Source organism: Choloepus didactylus, chromosome 5 (assembly GCF_015220235.1).
Source record: "Choloepus didactylus isolate mChoDid1 chromosome 5, mChoDid1.pri, whole genome shotgun sequence".
NCBI classification, from domain to species: Eukaryota; Metazoa; Chordata; class Mammalia; order Pilosa; family Megalonychidae; genus Choloepus; species Choloepus didactylus.
This window is the reverse complement of record NC_051311.1, coordinates 164,727,168-164,750,800: the sequence shown is the minus strand read 5'-3', so window position 1 is coordinate 164,750,800 and position 23,633 is coordinate 164,727,168. Positions and strand designations below refer to the sequence as shown.

The following is a 23,633-nucleotide window of genomic DNA, read 5'->3' as shown; positions in this document are numbered from 1 at the left end:
ACTCCCCTAGCCAGGTGAAGTGTTTCCCTTGTGGGGTTTGGGAAGCAGAAGGGGTGGTTACTAGTGAGTCTGGAGACCTGGCGTTGGGTCCTGACTTCAGCTTGCCCAGCCTCTGTCCTTCATCCTCAGAGTGAGGATGACAGTCCCTATCTGGTTGATCTGCACATACCTGTTGGTTGCTTATCATACATGCCATACCCTGAGCTGGGCACTGGGATTGTGAGGGAAAATAGGTCAGGTGCCCTAAAGTGAACTTGCTTGGGAAAAGGGTCCTGGTGGCTGTAATTAAGGTGAGGCTCTTTAGAGCAGGAGATGATCCTGGATGATCTGGGGGGCCCTAAATCCAGTGATCAGCATCCCTGTAAGAGAGAGGCAGAGGGAGATTGGAGATGGACTGAGAGAAGACAGGCCCGCGGAGGAGGCGGCTACATGAAGATGGAGCCGAGATGGGCTCTCCCCACCAGCACCCAAGGGAGTGCAGCCTCCAGAACTGTGAGAGGGCACGTTCCTGATGTATAAAGGTACCCAGTCTGGGCTACTTTGTTATGGCCCCTCCAGGGCCCGCATCACAGCACTGCTAGGAGCCTCCCGAGACACGACGGCTATGTCCAAAGGTGCTGCTGCCTTCCCACTCTCACGGTGGCTCTGTGCAGGGACAGCCCACGGTAGCGGCAGACAGAGCCGTTGGCCAGTTGCTGACCTTATCTCCCAGCAGGCTGCTTGCCTGCCAGCCCCATCTCCACAACAGGCCCCACCCCTCCTCCCCAGTGCCACGGATTCCACATAGACACATAAGGGCAGGCGCTGAGAGCAGGCAGGGGCGGCAGCTAAAACCGTGTGACAGCTCCTGCCTCCCTCCCTCCCACACTAGAATGTTAAATGAGACTCATGACGCTCAGGCAAGCTCCTTTCTTGGTTACGGAGATGTAAAATCAGCCATGGCAACAGCGATGGCTCCTCTTCCCTCTCTGCCTCATTCAATCACATAAGCCAAGCATTAGCTTGCTTTGTCCTCATTTCTTCCTCAGGTTGAGAAACTGACAGGTCCTCCCCCTTACTGTCGTGGGTGGCCGCAGGCAGGAGAGTGGGCAACTGGGACTGTGTGGGCACGTGGCAGGTTGTGGTCCCCTGCCGTGGCCTTAGCCATGCGGGCGAGTGGCAGATCGTGGTCCTCTGCCGTGGCCTGGGCCATGCGGCGGGTGGCAGGTCGTGGTCCTCTGCCGTGGCCTAGTCCAGGTGGGCCGTGGCAGGTCGTGGTCCTCTGCCGTGGCCTGGGCCATGCGGGTGGGTGGCAGGTCGTGGTCCTCTGCCGTGGCCTAGTCCAGGTGGGCTGTGGCAGGTCGTGGTCCTCTGCCGTGGCCTGGGCCATGCGGGTGGGTGGCAGGTCGTAGTCTTCTGCTGTGGCCTGGGCCATGCAGGTGGGTCCTCTGCGTGACCTGGGCCATGCGGGTGAGTGGCAGGTCGTGGTCCTCTGCCGTGGCCTAGTCCAGGTGGGCTGTGGCAGGTCGTGGTCCTCTGCCATGGCCTAGTCCAGGTGGGCTGTGGCAGGTCATGGTCCTCTGCCGTGGCCTGGGCCATGCGGGCACATGGCAGGTCATGGTCCTCTGCCGTAGCCTGGGCCATGCGGGCAAGTGGCAGATCGTGGTCCTCTGCTATGGCCTAGTCTAGGTGGGCTGTGGCAGGTCGTGGTCCTCTGCTGTGGCCTGGGCCATGCAGGTGGGTGGCAGGTTGTGGTCCTCTGTTGTGGCCTGGCTGCTCTTTCATGGAACAGCCCTGTGACCAGTGCACATTCCATGTGTTTCAGAGTTTGTCATTACTGTGTTCACCTATTTTTCAATGATTTCTGAGTGAAATAGCAAATTAATACTCTCTTATGAATTATACCTTTATTTGCTTAATCTTTAAACCCCACTGTGTTTTATTTGGGTTGTTCCTGATGTCTGAGTGCTCTGAGTGTTTCTGTACAAATCATAGCCTCCCATGCACCCCACCACCCCATTTAGATTATTTCCTTAAGTTGTATTTCTCAAGAGAGGAATTACAGGGTAACTGTAGTTCTTGAACCATTTTGCCATGGGCCCTCCTCAGAAAGGTGGCACACTTCTATAGTGTCTTTGGTGCCACATGTGTAGGCCTGTACCCCCACATCTCCACTGGCATAGGGCTTTTTAATTTGAATTTATTTTTGCTAATTTATCTACATTCCACAGATTTGCTCTTTTTTCTTTTTTTAGTGAGAGTATTCTCCATGAAATGGTTTGTCTCCGTCTCCTTGTTGGTGAACTACCTCCATCCCCCACCCCCCTTCCCAGCAGCCTTGCCTTGTCCTGCAAGGCTGTCACTGTGGGTTACTTCACATACTTCTTTGTAGGTTCACAGTGAAAACTACAGATTAAGTTACTTCAGCATTTTGCCAAGAGCCCAAAGCCCAGAAATTAATATATGAGATGAAATGTAGCCCTTTAAGCGGCAGTTATGGTCATACATTGGGGAGGGCCCCTCAGCTTATTTCACTGGTTCATCCCCACAAGCCCTGTGCGTGAGAAATGGAGTTGTGTTCTCCTGAGAGTCCATAGGTTAGTGCTGAGGCTGGGGTGTTATACATAAGGTTGATAGCCTAAGGCAGAAGAGCAGAGCTTGGTATGTTCTAGAGAAAGCACATGGTCAGACAGAAAGGAGGGAGAAGCCAGGAAGAACCCACTGAAGGTGCTCCCGGAGAGAGTGCCCGGCAGTGGAATGGAGTGCTCCTGCCCCTCTCTCCTGCCTGTGGGAGCAGAGGATAGGAATTAGGCTGTGTGGAAGATCCTCCATGGAAATGCAGCTCAGTGCATTCTGTTATAGTGTGTGGAGCAGCTGGCCTTTCTACTGCCTACCTGGGCGGCCAACGAGATGCCCTTCCAACCAGACCCGGCCCACAGGCAGATTTTGTTTTGTTTAATTTTTAAACTTAAAAAAAAAAAAAAATAATTGGCAGCGTTTGAAAACCAGGAGATTGCACACAGTAATCCTGATTCCAGGCTTACCTGGAGAGCTCTAAGGTCTGCTTCAGTGTGGTCCCCATTCTACTTGGTGGCAGCTGCCTGGAGCCAAGGGTGTTCACTACAATCTCCACTCAAGTCTTTAAATTACCTACCTGACCTTTTCTTGCGTCTGAGTTAAGGACCTAGGACCCGAGTATCTTCCACAAATAACCTTTAAATTTGGATCAAAACTCAGCAAGCCCCCGAGAGTTGAGGGGCAGCTGGGTATGCAATAAGCAGCTGCATCCCTTGCTGTATTCCGTTCTTGGTGACGGAGACTTGAGAGTGGGTGCCGGGCCAAAGGCCAGCCCCTGAGGCCTCCCAGAGCAGCGTGGCTCCCTGTGTGCTGCTGTCCTTTACACCTGTATGCCCCACAACCCACCGAGACCACTGCCACCCAATAAAAATACGATGAGGGCCACCTGTACAATTTAAAATTTTTTAGAATCTGCCCTAAAAAAGGTAGAGAGAAACAGGTGAAATTAATTTTAACAGTGTATTTAATTTAACCTAATAACATCCAAAGTATTTAATTTAAATATGTAACCAACATAAAAATTATTAGTGAGCTCTTTTACTCCTTTTTCATATTGTCTGGCTAGTGGCTTCTGTATTGGATAGTGCAAACCAAGACCATGGACTGATCTGAGTATTCCTTTCTAAAAATGTGGATTTTGACTTTAAAATAATACACATAAATACTCAAATACAACTCTGCTACCATCAGTTGTAATGAAGTAGTCAGATACTTGTCCCTACACATGGACTTGCCATGAATTTTCCATCCCAAGTGCAGGTGTGCTTGTATGTCAGTGTCAACCCTAAAGCCCAGGTGGTTCTCTGAAATACGGAATGAAATAGTGAAATACCGAATGAAATAGTGAAATACTGAATGACTCGAACAAAATCAAGTGCTGCCTGCCCTCGAGTTTTGTGATATTGATATTCCAGGAGAATTCAAGGTGGAATAGCACTGTGCAAAAAAAAAAAAATGTGTTCACATGTGAAACAAAGTTAGGTTTAGGGTCAGAGAATTGTAAATTGGGTTTTCATCTCCAAGAGCATTGGGGGGACCCTTGAAGTCACGCGTGCTCCAGACAGTGCCTCGTTGCAGCGCTCAGGGCGGCTGTCGTTGCCGGCCACCACGCTCTGCATGCCGGTGGTGCCTGCCCAGGCAAGGAGCAGCGCCAGAGGGCCCATCCCTCTCGGTAGGCGTGACAGTTGGACGTTGTGATGGTGCCTGACTGGAAAGTCTGCCTGTCCACGTGCCTCCCCTTGGCTGCCTTCTTGCCTCCCCTGCCCATCCTTCCTGCCCACTTGGCTTTTCTGCTCAGAACCCCAGGTCAATCCCGAGGGAAGACCATGGGAAAAACATACCACAGACTCTCCAACAGGCATGTGTTCAAGCCCTTTTTGGGGACTAGGCTTCCTGCAAGGAGCTTAAGAGAGGAAGCAGACCCTTTCCTTGTCTTCAGGGGCTTGCAGTCCAGTTTGGAGATGTAGAAACAGGTGCCCCAGGCCAGGGAGAATTTAAGGCCAAGGATATGGCAAACAGTATTAGGGTTTCAAGAGGCCTCCAAGAGCTGTCATCCATCCTCATTTTACAGGTGAAGAAAATCCAGCCCGCAAGGGTCAAGTGATTTGATCAGGTCTCTTAATTCTCAGGCTGCTGCTTTGCTTTGCTTTGTTTTTAAACTGTTTTACATGACACATTTCCTTTCTTTATCTTACAACTATCTTCTATCAAATGGGTTTCTTGTTACCCCATCTGTGAAGGGCTCTGGATGGAAAGCTCCTTGGGAGAGGTCTCTGTAGCCTGGGTGTGAAACACATGGCTGTGCGTGGGGCATTTAGAGGCAGCAGCGCCCCCATCTGGCTGGACAATTCAGGAAAGGTTCTAGAGGAGGTGGCGTTCTGGGGGAGCCTTTGAGCAGTGAGGGCACAGAGCCGAGAGGGCGGACAGGTGTTTCACCCTGGGAGCAACATAAACGAAGGCCCAGCTGGTAGTAAGATGGGAGGGTGACGAGCAGGGACCACCAGAGCAGTGGACACCCCCAGAGGTGGCCAGCCCATGACATGCGCTCTGGCAACATCCCCAGGATGTTGGTCCCACTTTACGAATGGGGACATGGAACCACAGTGGCTAAGTAACGTCTTTGGGATTACACCCCTGGATAGTGGTGATGCTGGGATTTGTTTGAACAGTCAGTCTGGCTCCAGACTCTGGAGGGAGCTCATAGTACCAGAGCCCTTGGGAGTTGAAGGGGTATAGGAGGAAAGAAGAAGAATGTGAAACTAATGAGTTCATGGGTTTAATAGGTTGGTAACTGCTGTCCTTTGGGCAGTGAATAGTGGGACTTTGGAATCAGATTGGTAGTAACAGTAATAGTTAACACTATTGAATGCTACTGTGGTCAGTATAAAGACTGCCGTGATTCCTGCAACTTCTACCGCTTCTGTGACCCAAACTGCAGTTGCTTCTGTTGCCAGCTACAATCCAGGTCAATTCTGACTCCACCTACCAGAGAGAGATCAGACCCCACAGGCTCAGGGCGTCCTCCACAAGAGGACCACTTGCAGGTTCTGGGGCTTGGGCCACCTGCACTTCTCACCAGCTGGCGACAAATTTAGGGGTTCTCACCATCCCCTCAGGTTTGATAATTTGCTAGAATGACTCAGACCTCACTGATCTTAGTTTTTATTAGAGTAAAAGGAGAGAAATCAGAAGAAGCCAAAAGAAGAGGTCAGGGAGGGTCTCAACACAAGTGTCTGTGTCCTCTCCTCTGGAGCCCAGAGGCCTCACCCTTCCAGTTAGGTCTTTCTCAATCATGGAAGCTGCCCTGTGCTTCAGGTGTCCAGACTTTATGTGGGGTCTCATTGCCTAAGCTGACTGATGTATCGGTGCCGGGTGGTTGAACTCAGTCTGCTCTCCTGCCTCTATGACATGGCATGGCTCAAACCCCACCCCTCACCCCATGGCTGGTCTTTCTGGTGTGGCCAGGAACCCTCTCTCCCTGCTGCCCCAAGGCTACCAGTGAGGCTGGCCCCTCCCTGCCACCTCGTTAGAATACAGATGGTCAATTGTGGTCCTTGGCTCACCCTGAACAACAAAAGACACTCCCATCTTGGGAAACCCCGAAGATTTAGGGGTTAACCACCCCACCCAGGAGCTGGGACAAAGACCAGACCTTTTTTGGGAAGCCAAATTTCGTTACTACACAGCCAGGCTTTACTCTTAAGTGCTCAGTGTATCAACCCACTTAATTCTCACAACCCTATGAGGAAGATAATATTACTATTACTATTTTGCAGATAAGAAATTGAGGCACTTGCTTGAGGTCATTTAGTTAGTAACTGAAACAGAGTAGGGATTTGAATCCAAGCAGCCTGCTTTCAAAGCTTGCTTTCTGAACTGCTTGGTCCCATGGTGGAGTTTAGGGGAAAGTGAGAGAGGCCTACGATTGCAGCTGTCCTGGAGGTAATAGGCCTGAGCCAGGGAGGCGACAAACAAGAGCAACGACGAGGTGTGAAGAGGAGGCACAGCTTCCTAGGTGGGCTAAGGGGTGTCCTGACTTCCCACACCTATATGCCAGGGAGAAAAAGAACAGTGACAGAAATGACAACTTCAGTAGAAGACAGTGGCTAGGGTGATGTTAACAGTTAAGAATTGCTTTTAGCTGCTAGTAATAAAGAATGGAAATAAGAGTGGTTTAAACAAAATAGAAGTTTAAATCTTTTTACTCATCTTTATTGAAGTACAATTTCTTTACAATAAAATGTACCCATTTTAAGTGTCTAGTTCATATTTTGAGAGAGGCATATAGCTGTCTAACTACCACTATAATCAAGATACAAAATATTTCCGTCACCCCAAAATGTCTCCTTGTGATGCCTTTACTATCATATCCCCTCTCAAATTCCTCATTCCTAATCTCTGATCTGCCTTTTTCATTAAGGATTAGTTTGCCTTCTCTAGAATTTCATGCAAGTGGGATTATACAGTATGAACTCTGTTGCGTCTGGCTTCTTTTATTCAGCATAATAATTTGAGACTCATCCGTGTTCATTCCTTTTTATTGCTGAGTAGTATTCCATTGTGTGGATATACTGTAGTTTGTATGAGTGTTCATCTGTTGAGATATGCTTTTGGGTTGTTTCCAGTTTTCAACAGTGTGAATGAAACTACTGTGAACACTGTGTATAAGCCTTTTCGTGTGGACATATTTTTATTTCTGGGTAGTGATAAATGTATGTTCAACTTCATAGGAAACTGCCAATCCGTTTTGCATTTTACCTTCTTACCAGCAGTGTGAGAATTCCAGTTGCTTTACGTCTTCCCCAACTTGTGGTATTGTCAGTCTTTTAAATTTTAGCCTTGCTCGAGGGTGTGCCGGGGGATCTTCTTGTTTTCATTTGTGATTCCGATGACTAACGATGTTGAATATCAATTCGTGTGCTTACTGGCCATCTGTCCATCTTCTCTTGTGAAGTGTCTTATTGAATCTTTTGCTCATTTTTAAATTGGGTTGTAAAAGTTTGTCTTTTTACTATATCCTGGGAATAAGTCCTTTGCCAAGATATATATACTGAGAATATTTTCTCCCAGTCTATGGTGCCTTTTTCTGCTTTCTCAGCAGTGTCTTTCAAAGAGCAGTTGTTTTTTTGTTTTGTTTTGTTTTGTTTTGTTTTTTAATGTTAGAGAAATCTATTTTATCAATATTTCCTATTAGTCGTTTGTGCTTTTTGTATCCTAAGAAGACTTTCTCCTTTATTTATTCTGGAGGTTTTATGGGTTTTGCTTTCACATTTGCGTTGTAATCCAATTCAAATTACTTTTTTGCATGTATTTTAGGGTAAAGATCAAGATTCACTTATTTTTTTTAATGGATATCCTATTGTATCGAGCACTGTTTATAGGAAAGACCATTCTTTCCCATTAGCAACTTCATTGACAATAAATTGACATATAAGTGTGAGTCTGTTTCTGAACTTTATTCTGTTTCACTGGCTGTTGTTTCTCCTTATGTCAGTACCATACTGCCTTAATTCCCATAGCTTTATAATATGTCTTGAAATTAGATAGTGTAAGTCTTACAACTTAGGTCTTTTTAAAAATTGTTAAGTGTATTCTAGATCCTTTGCATTTTTATATAAATTTTTTAATAAACTCGTCAGTTGCTTCCAAAAAATCTTATGGGGTTTTAATTGAGTTATGTTGAATCTATAGATCAATTTGGGGAGAATTGATTTAACGATATTGAGTCTTCTAATCCATGAACATGGTATATCTCTTTGGTCTTCTTTAACTTATCTCAGGAGTTTTATAGTTCTCAGGGTTGAAGACTTGCACATATTTTGTCAATTTATCCCTTAAATTTTTTTTGGTTGCTATTTCAGACATTATTTTAAATGTTATGTTCCATTCATTTATTGCTAGCATTTAGAAATAAACTTGATTTTTGTATATTGACTTAGCATCCTCCATCCTTTACTTATTAGTCCTAATAGCTTCTTTCTAGATTCCTAGGATCTTCTATATAGACTGTCAGGTTATCTGCAAATAAAATTTGGAAAGGAAGAAGTAGGGCTCTGTCAATTAGATCAAGTCTTACCATATTAATTATACTTCATTTTAAAAATTATTCACTGGTTGCCCTAGAGTTTACAGCCTATATTTACAACTAATCTAAGCCTACTTTTAAATAGCTCCGTACTGCTTCACTTGTAGTTATTCCCAGTTCTTTCCTCCTTTCCCTTCAAACACCACTGCCATTCATTTTACTTATTCATATGCTGCAATCACCCAATACATTATTGCTGTTACTACTTTAGGTTGTTGTTTTAGATAACTTAATAAGAGAAGTAAAAGATTTTATTTTACCATTATTTATTTCTTCTTGCCTGCTCTTTGTTTCTTCACGTAGATGCGGGTTTCTGACCTTTATCATTTTCCTTCTCCCTGAAGAACATTTTTAACATTTCTTGCAGGGTGGGTATGCAGACAATGAATTCCTTTTTTTTTTTTTAACTGAGAAAGTCTTCATTTTTTCTTCACTTTTTGTTTTGTTTTACTTTTTCTCTTTTTTTCATTATCAGTCTACCTAAGGTTTTGTCAGTTTTATTGATTATCTCAAAACCAACTTTTGCTTTTTTGAATTATCTCTATTGTTTTTATTTATTCTCAATTGCATTTATATCTGCTCTAATCTTTGTTATTTCTTTCCTTCTCCTTGCTTTGGGATTACTTTGATGTTCTTTTTCTATTTCCTCCAGGTTTGCATTTAGGTCTTTGATTTTAGCTCTTTCTTCTTTATTAATGTAAGCATATAGAGCTATAACTTTGCCTTTCAACACTGCCTTCACTTCATCCCGTAAGTTTTGATATGTTGTGTTTTTGGTTTCATTCATCTTGAGATATTTACTGATTTCCTATACAATTTTGTTTTTGACCCATTGATTGTTTAAGAGTGTTGTTTAACTTCCATATATTTGTGAATTTTGCAGTCCTTTGCCTGTTATTGATTTCCAGCTTCAATTCATTTTATATTAAGAGAAAGGGCTTCGTATATTTTCAGTCTTTTTCAGTTTGTTGGGAATTGTTTGGTGACCCAACATGTGGTCTGTCCTGGAGAATGATCCATGAACACTTGAGAAAAATGTGTATCCTTCTGTTTTGGTATTCAGTGTTCTGTATATGTCTGTAAGGTCTAGTTCATTTATCATATTATTCAGATTCTCTGTTTCCTTATTGATTCTCTGTCTAGGTGTTCTACTTACTGATTAGACTGTTGTATTCAAGTCTCCAACTATTACTGTAGAGATGTCTATTTCTTCCTTCAGTTTCTTTTAATTAAGATATTCTAGTTCACTTTTAAAACTTTTTTATTTTTTTGTTAGAGAAGTTGCAAGTTTACCAAAAAATCATACAGAAAATACAGAGTCCTCATTTACCCCCTGTTCCAGTTTGCTAATGCTGCCATTTTGCAAAACACCAGAAATGGATTGGCTTTTATAAAGGAGGGGTTATTTGGTTACAAAGTTACAGTCTTAAGGCCATAAAGTATCCAAGGTAAGGCATCAGTAATAGGGTGCCTTCACTGGAGAAGGGCCATTGGCAGCTGGAAAACGTCTGTTAGCTGGGAAGGCATGTGGCTGGAGTCTGCTTGCTCACAGGTTGCGTTTCAAAATGGCATTCTCCAAAATGTCAGTGTCAGCTTCCAACGGCCATCTTCAAAATGTGTCTCTCAGCTGCAGCAAACTTCTGGGCCTGTGTGGCTCTTTTTAAAGTACTCCAGTGATTTAATTAAGACACAAGATGAATGTGTGGGTCCATACCTCCGTGGAAACAATCCCATCAACAGGTCACACCCTAATCAAAGGTGTTAGTAGTCACATCTCCGTGGAAACAATCAAAAAGTTCTAATCTAATCAACACTAATACATCTGCCCCCACAAGATTGCATCAGCGATAACAGCGTTTTGGGGGACATAATACATCCAAACTGACACACCCTCCTTTTATTAACACCTTGCATTGGTGTGGTACATTTGTTACAATTGATGAAAGTACATTTTTATGATTATACTATTAACTGTAGTTCATGGTTTACATTGGATTCAGTGTTTGTGTTGTGTAGTCCTACAGTTTTTTCTTAATTTTTATTCTAGTAAGATACATACAACCTAAAATTTCCCCTTTGAATCACAGTCAAATGTATAATTCAGTGATGTTAATTACATTCACAATGTTGTCCTACCATCACCACCATCTGTTACCAAAACTTTTCCATCACACCACATAGATAATTTTGCTAGAATCAGAATTCTAGGATGGTGGTTTTCTTCTTTCAATACTTTAAATATTTCACCTTACTTTCTTCTGAATTGCATGATTTCTGTAATTCTTATCTTTATTCTGCTATAGGTAAGGTCTTTTATTTTTAACATTAGCTTCTTTCAAGATTTCTCTTTGTCATTGATTTTCTGCAGTTTGAATATGATATGCCTAGTTGTAGATTTTATTTGGTATTTATGCTGCCTGGTATTCTCTGTCTTTCTGGGTCTGTGGCTTGGTGTCTTTTATTAGTTTTGGAAAATTCTCAGCCGTTATTACTTCAAATATTTCTTCTGTTCTTTCTCTTCTGTGGTCCAACTACACATACATTACAACTTTGAAATTGTCCCATAGTTCTTGGATATTCTTTCTTTTCTTTACTTTTTTCTCTCCTCTCTCCTTCTCCTCCCCCGCCACCCCTTGGCTTTGGAGACTTCTGTTGACAAGTCTTCAAGTTCATTGATTTGTTTCCTCAGCTTTATCTAGACAACTTTTGTTTTATTCTTTGAATTTCCAGCTCTCTGCTTACATTGCATTTTGTCTGATTTTCCCGTTAGAGCCCTTAACACATCAATTTTAGTTATTTTAAATTCCCTGTCTTGTAATTCCAAAATCTGTGTCATGTCTGAGTATGGTTCTGATGCTTGTTCTTGTCTCCTCAGTCTGTGTATTTTCTTGCCTTTTATTATGCCTTGTAATGTTTTATTTTGTTTTGTTTTTTGGTTGGAAGTCAGTGATATATCAGGTAATAGGGAACTAAGGTAAATAGACCTTTAGGTGTGAGGTTTTGTTGTTAATCTGACTAGGAGTTAGACTGCGTTTAATGTTTGCTATAGCTGTAGGTGCCAAGGCCTAAAATTCCTCTGGTGTCTTTTTTGTTCTCCCTATTGCCTTTGGATTTCCCTAAGAATTCTTTGGATAGAGCCTGATTAGTATAACTCTTTCAGATATAATTCACTGTTAAAATGAACTCCTTCTGAAGTGGCAGTGAAGTGGGTGGTGGAGGGGGTGCATTCTCTAATCTTATAATTAAATCTTAGGCTTTTAACAGGTCTGGGCTGTGTTTCTTTACCCACCCCCACCCCTACCCCCTTAGATGAGACAGGAGAGCGAGAGGAGTTGGAGTTGAGTAAGTGTCCTTCTCCCCTGGTGAGTAGGCCTTTGCTTTAGAGAACCCTCTAAGTGTATTTCAAATTGGTTACTTTCCCCCTTCCCCTGGCTCTTCCCCATGAGAGACTAGTGGCATTCCTAGACATAAAAGCCATGAATAATGGGGTCCCCTCTAAGACTGTGGCCCCCCAGAAGTTTCTTACTCTCATTCTAGTCCACACATAACCTGCATCACTTTGTCACTGTCACCAGTGAACTGTTTCTAATAGTGATTGGCTCCAGGTAAGCAGATTTTGGCGGTGACTCTGTGTTTGCTGGTCTCTCCAGATTTCAAAGTGGAGGTTTCCCCTGAGACTTCAGTTCTCTGACAGGTTGAAAGATAGTCCTTGGTTTTCAGTTTGTTCCTCTTCTTTCTTGTTGTAAGGATGGCAGTGATGACTTCCAAGCTCTTTACATGTCGGAGCTGAAATTAGAAGACACTGTAGGACATTTGTATATACACCCTTTTATCAGACTGAAGAAATTTCTTTATATTTCTAATTTGCTGAGATTTTTTTTAATCAGTAATGGTTGTTGGATTTTGTCAGATGCTTTTCTGCATCCACTGAGATTGTCTTATGGTTCTGCTATTTTAGTTTGTTAATACGATGAATTATATTGATTGTTTTTCAATGTTAAACCAACCTTGCACTCCTGAGATAAACCCCACGTGGTCATGATTTATAAACCATATTATGTTTTGCTGGATTCAGTTTGCTAATATTTTGTTAAGGACTTTTATATCTGTATTTATCAAGGATGTTGGTCTGTAGTTTTCTTCTAATCTCTGTCTGATTTTGATGTTAGTGAAATGCTTGCCTCATAAAATGAGTTGTTGAGAAATGTTCCTTCTTCCTCTTTTTTTCCAGAAAGACTTGGTTTAGGACTGGTATTATTTCTTTCTTAAATATTTGATAGAATTTCCCAGAGAAGCCATCTGGGCACGGATGTTCTTGTTGGGAAATTTTTAAATTACAAGTTCAAATTCTTTAAAATTCCTGTTCTACCAGCTCATCAGGTTTATTTTGAGTCAGTTTTCAGCCAGTATTGCTAATTTCTGTCTTTCTTAGTCTGTCAGTTGTTTTTCTCTATTATTTGTCCATTTTCATAACTTCCTTTCTTCTAATTTTTTCTCTACTCTTTGATTTAAACCTTTCTTTTCTTCTAATATATGCATTTAAAACTTAACTTTTCCTCTAAGGCACCACTTTGGCTACTTCCCACAAAATTTGATATGTTGAGATTTAATTTTCATTAAGTTCAAAATATTTTCTAATTTACCTTTCAAGTTTTTCTCTGACCTGTGAGTTACTTGGAAGTGTGTTGTTTAATTTCCAAGTATTTGGAGATTTTCCATATATTGATTTCTGATTTAATTTCATTGTGGTCAGAGAACACACTATGATTGCAATCTTTTAAAATTATTGAGATTTTTAAAATGTTCTGTCATATGATCCATCTTGGTGAATATTCCATGTGCACTTGAAAAGAATGCATCTTGTTGGGTAGAGTTGGGTCAGCTAGGTTGATAGTATTCAAATCTTATTCAAATCCTTACTACTTTTTTTTTTTTTTTTGTCTACTTATTCCAATAGTTACTAAGAGAAGACTGTTGAAATTTGTAACTATAATTGTAGATATATCTTTTTTTTCCTTTTAGTTCTGTCAGTTTTTCTTACAGGTATTTTGAAGGTCTGTAATTGGGAACATACAGATTTTATATAATGTCTTGATGAACTGCCTCATTTATTATTATAAAATGTCCTTATTTATCCCTGTCAGTATTTCTTGTCCTGTGGTCTACTTTGTCTGATTTTAGTAGAGACATTCCAGCTTTCTTATGCTTAGTGCTTGGGTAGCGTACCCTTTTAATTTTTTTTCTTTTAGCTTATAACTGAGTCTTGTGCAGATAGCATATTGTTAATTGTGTGTTGCTTTTTAATCCAGTCTGATGATATTTGCCTTTTAATTGGCATGTTTAGGCCATATATATTTAATGTGATTAACATCATAGTTGGATTTAAATCTACTGTCTTGATATTTGCTTTCTTTTTTTTTTTTTTCCTGTCTAGTGTTGTTTATTAAAATAGCTGAAATACATAACTGATTTGGGGGATTATAAAAGCTGTGAGCAGAAGCTGCTGATAGTTTTCTTCATATTCATATATAGAATAGACATTTGACATTAATGGTTTCAACTTTTCAAAAGTAAACCCAAACATTTGAGAATACAGAAATTTCAAATATTCACAAAATATGAATGAATCTTGAACACTGCTAAAAGATATACAGAAAGCTATCATGTAGCTCACAATCTACCCCTCAACCGCATGCAGTAAGGTAATCCTCCTGAAGAGTTTAAGACTGCTGTTTTTTGTAAATATACAACCCAACTCCCCAGCTCTTGCTGTTAACGATGGCAATAAAGAAATTTTTGAAAGAGTTGTTACAAATTCAGGCAAGTACTGGATTAAATAGGACTATACTGGTAATCAAACCTAGTGAGGGTTAATTTTGCAAATTGTTTTGGTAATTTTAAAAGCTTTATTAAATATTTTAACTCTGAATTTATGTGTTCATTAAGGATTTAGTTTAAGATGAAAGATTCTACAGCCAACTATCTGGTTTTAAACTTCTGGCTCAACCACTCACCCAAGCTCTGTGTCCTTGGGCTAATTATTTAACTCTTCTAGGCCTCACTTATTTCATCTGTGAGATGTGCCTAAAAATAGTACCTACCTGAAAGAACTGTTGAGAGGATTCAATAAGCTAATATATGGAAGACACTTAGAACAATGTCTGGCATTTTGTAAGAAGCAATCAATAAATGATATACAATCCATTTTTAGCTTTCAAGGATGCAATAAAGTGAAATAGATCCAGCTAGTGACTGAGTACTCCACAGAGAAGATATTCTGTATCTGACTCTTGGATATCATTTCCAGCAACTACTGTAGTGACTTAACTCATCTGGTCAAATAACTAGAGCTTTCAATGTTTTCTTTTAATGTTCCCTTAGAATAGAGTCCACCGGATAAAAAACATATTCTTGTACCTTCCTGGTTCATAGCTCTTGTATTTCATACCATAGATACCTTATATATAACAGAATACTTGCTTTTATGTATTTAAGCTTTAAAAACTGGCTAATGTGATTTCTTGAAGTCGGAGTAGTCAGTGCAAATGCATTTTCTTTGATGACTAAAAGATTTCAGTTACTTACCAAGTTTTCTCTTTCAGTCCTTTGTTGTTTTCTCTGTCTGTTGAGAGCAATATGATATAACTTAGGAGGGATGTCCCATTGATCTTCTAGGAATTACACCTTTGCTTGCTGGTTTTTCAACCTGTCAGGATAGTTCTTTCAAAAGCCTCTGATTTTCCCGATCAATCCGTCTCACCTCTTCTCTTGTGAAAGAGTAGTTTTTCCTAGGTACTACTGAAGGGTGATCCAAGTGTTGTTTTTGTGGTTCCTTTTTATCTAATTGCAGAAAAGTGTGGGTATGCACGAGTCCAAATTCCTTAAGGCAGGCAGCAAACTGGCAACTCCGATGAAGATGTTTGATGAACTCAGGAAATGAGCTGGCAACTTTGATGAACTCCTCAGGAAGCACTTCGCTGGTCAGCCGAAGAAGAAATGAAGGTCCTCTATCTGTCTTGCTTAAAAGTCTCCAGCTAATTGGATTAAATCCAGCTGACTGCATTCTCTCAATGTGGAAGACATGCCCTTCATTGACATCATCAGTCACAGCTGCAGCCAATTAACTGATGATTTGATAAACCAGCCTTCTGGTTTATCGAGCAGCCACAAACGTCCTCGCAGCAATGGTTAGGCCAGTGCTTGCTTGACCAGACACCTGGGTACCATCACCTGGCCAAGTTGACACATGAACCTAAGCATCACAGTCCACCCCTTGTCAACTTGGCAGTTATACACATCACCAAAAACCATAATTTATCTCTAAGTAGAGAACAATAACAGACATACATTTTGCCTAGGAATACTCTGCTGTCCAGCGTACAACCGGAAATGCACTAAATCTCTCCAGAATAGGGTGCAAGTCCTTGGGTGACATTAACTCTTAAAATTGATTTCTTTTTAGCTTAAATACAGCAAAATGAACAATACAGCTTATGTCATATGATAAAGGGATAACACAGAGAAGAAAGCAAAGATATTTGCTTTATAGACAAATACAAACATATTCATAACGAAAGGAGGAAATATTCATGCCACCATAGTCCTCGTTTCTGTAACTGGTCATGTGGCCATAGTTCGTATTAATCACTACCTTCTTCCACTACCCATTCCATGTTACCTTTACCCTCAGCAAGCACTTCAGCTGGCCATGGTTCTTTGTCTCTTGGGATGACCCAAACTTTCATTCCTGAAGTTTCTTGGCCATTGGTGGTCCTGCCTGGATTGGGTTGTTGCAGTTTTCCATTGACTTGAATCACAGGGCATGGTAGTACTAAGAGATGCCCTAGGGGATCTCCAGTATTCCAGGAAAACTCTTCTTTACTTCCATTGTGCAGTTGCAGTGCTATTTCCCCTTGATAGTCAGGATCACCGACCCCAGCCAGTATAGTAATCCCCTTCCTTGCCTGTTGATTCAGAAGCATAAGAAGACCGCAGTGGCCAGGTGGCAGTCTTAAGTTCCAGTTCAGTGGGATTACTGTTGTGTTTCCTGGTGGAAGCACTCCTCCTTTTGCAACAAAGACTTGTAGACCAGCAGAGCTTAAGCTTGCAGGGACAGGAAGCAAAAATTTACTTAGTGGATCACTAGGAGTAATTGGATAATTTCCATGGAGGTCTTGCCCCACCCATCTTGATATTTGCTTTCTATGTCCCATGTATTCTTCCTCTTTTCCCTATTTCCCACCATCTTTTGAACTAATTGAGTATCTCCACTGTTGGTTTTTGAGCTCTTTTTATGGTTGCTCTAGGTTTACAGTATGCATCTTTTTTTTTTCCATGTTGAAGACTAAACCGAGAAACAACTTTATTTTTGAGAAAAATTAGATTCTAACTTCCTCAAAACAGATACAAATTAATTTTGCTAATACTGATGGTTCATATAAGTATCAAAACTAATAGGGCATTAAAAAATAATCTTTGGTGAGAAAATATCTATATAAAGGGAGAAAATATTAGTACTTATTTATGGAAGAGAAATATATTTTGTAAAACAAATTTGGGTAATTAGCATTGAAACTATAGACAGCATATATTCTGAATGTTATTTTAGAAAACATCATATGAGATGATGTTTAAATATTTTCATAATGTAATATCTCATTAGAAATTACATTTTCAGTATTTTGTATAAAGCAACTTTCCCCCTACAATCTCTATTTATAAAAAAATGAAATATATAGAATATAACTGATAATCATAACTAACATTATTACTTTACATTTACTAATAAATACTCTAAATGCATTTGGTTTACTTATTATAAGAATTTATATTCTTATTATTTTACCTGCTAAATATTAGTGATCTGGTGGCATTATTTTCAAAGTTTACATTTTGCCAATGATGTGAACAGCATTTAATAGATAAAATGACATTTGTGTAATGAATAGTAACATGTTTCTTGGCTTGAAATTGGAACGTGTTTAGTTTGCATTGGGCTATCTCTTTAGGACTTTAAAAGATATCTTTAAGATATGGCTTTTGGGAAATCAGTAATATACTAGCAGCCTAGAGGATGAACATTAGCACATTAAAAAGGTGCTAATTATTTAGAACTCAGATATATGGCAAATATTTGGATAATTTGTCTTTCTGTTATAAATTCATCTCTCCCCAAAAAAGATATTATGATTTATAGTGTAGTGTTTTAAAAATAGAATGTTACAGATCAATATTGAATGTATGCAGATATTTTACTAAAATCATTTTTTAAAAGTTAAGCTGTTCAAACATATATTGGCATGTATGATACCTGTCATAAAGTTATAATGATATATATCTATATAAAACAAATGTAACATGAGCCGTGATCTCCTCTTGTCATCAGCACCTGATATCTAATGGGTCAAGACAAAATACTGTGCCTTCAAGAGTATCAAACTAACTCAAGAGTTAGTCCCATTTTGAACCCCACCTGTGTGTCATCTAATTTTGATTAAATGTCTGGAGGGAAATCCCCTTCTCTGCAGTTAAATGGGTCAAAAGGTTCTTCTCCCATTTGTGGAGCAAATCGGTCCTGTTTTTGGAGATGGCTGTGTGCCATTGCAAGTAGGTGTTGAAGACTGGGGGGATATTGGAGAAAATGGAGTCATATCAAGGATGTGAATAGAGGGTGACTTAGGCATCACACTGCCTGCTAGAGATGTTGATACGTGGGTTGTTTTCAATTGGTTTTTCAAATCTTGTACTTTGTTTTTGAGCTCCACATTTTCTAAGTCTTGTATTCTTTTCTGTAACCCTGCAGTTTGCTTTCTTGTTTCAACATCTTTTCCCCCAGATTCTAGAAATGTCCTGTTTGCCAGGTTGAAAGCTTGGCCAGTTGTTAAAGTTATCTCTTCAGCACACTTTTCACTGTAAATACATGGTACAAATGTTGGACTCTGAATTTTGCATATGAAAGTGTATATCCTATTGTCCATTTATCATCTGCGCAAAATGATATTTTATTAAGCTGGCAATTGTTTTGGACTTCTTTTGTTTTGGATTGTAGAATTTTTACCATAAATTGATATTTGCAACTCAACTTTAGGAAATTTCTGTCCTTCAGATTTTTTGATATGTCTTGCAAATTTCAGTTTCCTTACAGCATCTCTCACAACTTCTGTTCCTTTGGGCTGCTCCACTTCTTTGCATTATACGGAATGTTATGTTTTGATAAAGCTTTAGTCATATAAATTTGTTCTAGTTTACTAATGCTGCGGAATGCAAAACACCAGAGACGGATTGGCTTTTATAAAAAGGGGGTTTATTTGGCTACACAGTTACAGTCTTAAGGCCATAAAGTGTCCAAGGAAACACGTCAGTAATCATGTACCTTCACTGGAGGATGGCCAATGGCATCCGGAAAACCTCTGTTAGCCGGGAAGGCACATGGCTGGCGTCTGCTCCAAAGTTCTGGTTTCAAAATGGCTTTCTCCCAGGACGTTCCTCTCTAGCAAGCTTGCTCCTCTTCAGAACGTCACTCACAGCTGCACTGAGTTCCTTCTCTTTGAGTCAGCTCATTTATATGGCTCCACTGATCAAGGCCCACCCTGAATGGGCGGGGCTACGCCTCCATGGGAGTATCTCATCAGAGGCATCACCCACAGCTGGGTGGGGCACATTCCAAGCAAATCTAATCAGCACCAGAACATCTGCCCCACAAGACTACATCAAAGATAATGGCGTTTAGGGGACATAATACATTCAAACTGGCACAGCATCCATGTTTTGACTTTCTTCCTGCGAAAAGCATGGTTCATGATGAGGATCAGCCAAACTAGTGTTCAATCCAATCACACTTTTTATCCTGGGTCTGTGCAAATATTGTTGATTGAATATATAGATACTTGATGTTGTATAGCTTCAGTCATACAGTTGCCATCAGAATTCTCCTTTATTGCTTTTTCTCCCATATATATCAGATGGAATCACATATGACTTACTGGGCATTGCTGTCCGGCCAGGCTTCAGTCATGGGCATGGAGAGCCGCTGGGTGCTCAGAACTGGGCGTTCTCCACTCCAGCACAGCCGGGGTGCCAGGTCCGTGGTGGAGAGGAAAAGTTTCTTTACATCAATGCAGCACTGGATTTGGGACCCCCTGGGTTGGGTCCCCTCCCTCTTCGTGCTCTCTGCCCCCTCTCTCTTCCTAATCACCTGAACCAAAATTGGCGCTGGTGGCGGCTGGGCTTGGGACTCAGACTCTGGGTTGCTCCCAGCTGGGAATGCCAGGCTCCTCCTCTCGGCCAGAAAGAAGCTCTCCCAGACTCCGCCTTGCACACTTCTGGTGGTCTACTTGGACACTTCCAAATGGGACTCCTGCAATATGCATCTTTAACTTATCACATTCTACTTTCAAGTCATATTTTACCTCTTCACACATATAATGTCAGATCATTACAACAGGATACTTCCTTTGACCTTCTACTGTTCTTTTTGTGATGTTGTTGTGCTGGTTTGAAGCAGTTATGTACCCCAGAAAAGGCCATGCTCTTATAATCAACTCCTGTGGGTGCAGACCTATTGTGGGTGGGACCTTTTGATTAGGTTACTTCAGTTGAGATGTGACTCACCCCATTCAAGGTGGATCTTAATCCTTTAGTGGAGTCCTTTATGACAATAAAAGAGTAAACACCCAGAGAGTTTAGAGAGAGAAACACCCAGAGAAGTTTGGAGAGAGCTGAAAGAGAAAACCCCCAGAGGAGCTGAGAGAGGAACCCCAGAAGCTCAGAGAGGAGGCCACTGGAGCCAGGCTTAACAACAGGAATTTATTGGCTCATGGTTTTAGAGGCCAGAGGCTCTCTTTCTCCTGGGGTTGATAGCATTCTGGTTGGCCAGCAGCAATCCTTGGGTTCGTTGGCTTTCCTGTCACATCGTAATGTTCTCTCCTTTCTCTTCTGTTGACTTCTGGCTTCTGGCTCCTCCCTGTGGCTTTCTTTCACTGTGTCTGAATTTCTTCTGCTTATAAAGGTCTAGTAATCTGGATTAAGACCCAGCCTCATTCAGTTGGGCCACACCTTAATCAAAAACGATAGCTTTGCCGAGGATCCCCACCTCCTAGGGAACACATCCTGGTGTATCCCTCTCTTGAATGACTGTTGTTCACTGAATGAACAGTAGAATACGGCAAAGAGAAGAAGCTTATTGTGAGGTGTCCTGCAGAGGCCTACATGGCAGAGACAGAGGGAGGCTTGGTCAATAGGCAGGAAGGACCTTGCTGAATCCTGGCAGTATCCTCCCAGTGGAGCCTCACTGAGAACAGAGTCTCATGCTGATGGGAATCCTTGTGGCAGAAGCACCCAATTGCTGTGTGGACTAATGCTGACTTTCAGAACTGTAGAAGTCTGGCTCCAGGTCTCAGGTGTCACATGGATGCCCAAGGTTCTGGGGAGCTTCCGGGATACACGCGGAGGGCACATCATCTCAGAATTTGGAGATAGCAGTTAGAACTCGGGAATGGATGTGATTGCTGTAAGCACTTAAAAAAACAAACAAACAAACAAACAAACGAAAACTTCAAGAGGTCCTGTTTGCAATAGGGTCACACCTACAGGAATGTGGATTAAAAGAACATGTCTACATTGGGATCTGTAACTCACTCTATCACATATGTTATATTGCTTGATATTCTCACAGGTCATTGTGTCTCTGTAATTTTTTTTTTTTAAGTCTTTTTCCCCCGTGCTTCAGTTTGGGTAGTTTCAGTTGCTATGTCCTCAGATTCACTGATATTTTCTTCTGCAATACATACTCTGTTTGTAATCCCATCCAGTAACATTTTTGTTTCAAATATTCTATTTTTCATCTCTGGAAGTTCCATTTTTAAGTCTTCCTTTTCTCTTATGTTCATGTTTGTCTCTAAATATTTGAGCATGTTTATAAATAGCTGCTTTGAAGATCATATTTGTTAATTCTGTATTCTCTGTCATCTTAGGTATTATTTCTGTTAACTCACTTTTCTCATGATAAAGGTTCACATTTTCCTGCTTCTTTCCTACATTTCTAATAATTTTTTAATTTGATCTCAACATTGTGAATTTATGTGGTTGAGTGTTGAGTTTTGTTGTCTTTAAGACTTTGTTTTGGCAATTAGTTAATTTCCAAACTAGCTTAGCCTAGCTTCTAAAGTATGACCCTTCCAGAGTCTCTGTTGGGTGTTTTAGGTGGTCAGTGAGGACTTTCCATGCCAGTCAGTCACAGCTTGAACGTCTCTGTTCATCTCCTGCAGGAGCGCTGAGAATTGTTCAGTGTGTAAGCTTCTCTGTCATTCTTTGACTGGTTTTTATAAGTCTCACCCTATGTGTGTGGTGGTGAAGTTCTTGTGCCACCTTGGCTAGGTTATAGTGTCCAGTTTTTTGGTTAAGCAAGCACACTGGCCTGATCGTTACTGTGAGGGAATGTATTTTGTGGACTTAAATCATTAGTCAATTGATTGCATCTATGTTTGATGACATCTACAGCCAACAAAGGAGATTGCCTTCAGCTATGAGAGAAGTCTCATGAAATCAGTTGAAGGCCTTAAAGGGAGAACTGGTAACTTCAGCAGTCTGAAGGAAGAATCTCTATCTCTACTTCAGACAGCCAGCTTCTCATGGGGAACACATCGAAAACTTCATCGGTTTTCTCAGCTTGCAGTGTGCCCTAAGGAATTTGGATTTCCCAATCCCTGTAGTTGTCATGAGCCAATTCCTATAATAAATCTCATAATATTTGCATACATGTATATTCTGTCAGTAATGTTTCTCTGGAGAGCCCTGAGTAATACAGTGTGTATGATTTAATATTCAGCCACAGGCTCAGAGGACCTTCCTTTGCATATTTCTCTCTTTCTCTGGATAGCTCCCCTCTTTTTAGTACTTTGCTGCACAAATTCCAACACCTCAGCCTGAAAAACTTCAGTCTCCATCATCGCTTCTCTGGAGACGATCATTACTCTCTTCGTACCACGGAATTAAAAAATGCTTCCAAGTAAACACCAAGAGATCACAGGGCTCAACTCATTTGTTCCTCTTCTTTTATGGATTACAGTCTTAGCTTTGCCTGTTGTCCAGCTTCTGAGCAGTTATTTCATATATAATGTCCAGTTTTCTGGCTTTTGTGGTGAGAGGGCAGGTCCAGTCTCAGTTATTCTGTTTTGGCCAGGAGCAAAAGTCAATTTTGATTCTTTTCTTTTCTTTTTCTTTTGAAATACTTTCAAACATACAGGCTAGTTACCAAAGTAATACAAACCACATACAGAGACCTCCAACATATTCCTACCCCTACCTCCAGATACCTAGATCTGCCAATTTTAACATTTTGCGCCATTTGCTGTTATTCTATTCATGTCTCTATTTATCATTCCATTTCTGAACACTTGAATGTAGGTTGTTTACATCATGCTACCTGAACACTTAGTACTGCCAAGTACATTTCCTGAGACCAAGGGTATTTCCTTATGTAACCACCTTCAGCACAGTTATCAAGTTTAAGAAATTTAACATTGATATAATGCTAACAGTCTAATTTTTTATTACATCTCAGTAATGTCCCTTTGAGTCTTTTCTCCTCCGTTATTAGATCCCATGCAGGATCATGTATTGCGTTTGTCACTGTGTTCTTTGTTGCGTTTTCTTCTTTTTGGGGAACCATATATACACCATAAACTTTACCGTCTCCATCAGTTCTAAGCATACCATCCAGTGGGATTAATCACATTCACTATGTTGTGGTACCCTCATCATCTTCTATTACTAAGATTTTACCATCTCCCCAAACAGAAACCCATATTCATTATGCATTAATGGTGTTGATTCTTTATCACACACAAAAAAACAAGTCTGGAGATAAGCAGCCTTGGGATGCTTTTCTAACTTTGTCAGTATTATTGGGCTTTCAGATTCCTCTGCCTTTCTGCTCTGCTGTCGTTAGCATGGGGTCTCCAGTCACAGAACATTCTCATAGTCCAAATGGCAG

The 23,633-nt window shown here is 41.0% G+C and overlaps 1 protein-coding gene and 1 pseudogene across 1 annotated transcript in view; one reads left to right on the top strand and one right to left on the bottom strand.

The window, feature by feature from the left end:
* Positions 1-23,633, top strand: part of NUDCD3 (NudC domain containing 3) — a 180,610-nt gene that overhangs the window by 129,529 nt on the left and 27,448 nt on the right. The window lies entirely within an intron of this gene.
* Positions 18,092-18,869, bottom strand: LOC119534803 (annotated as a pseudogene).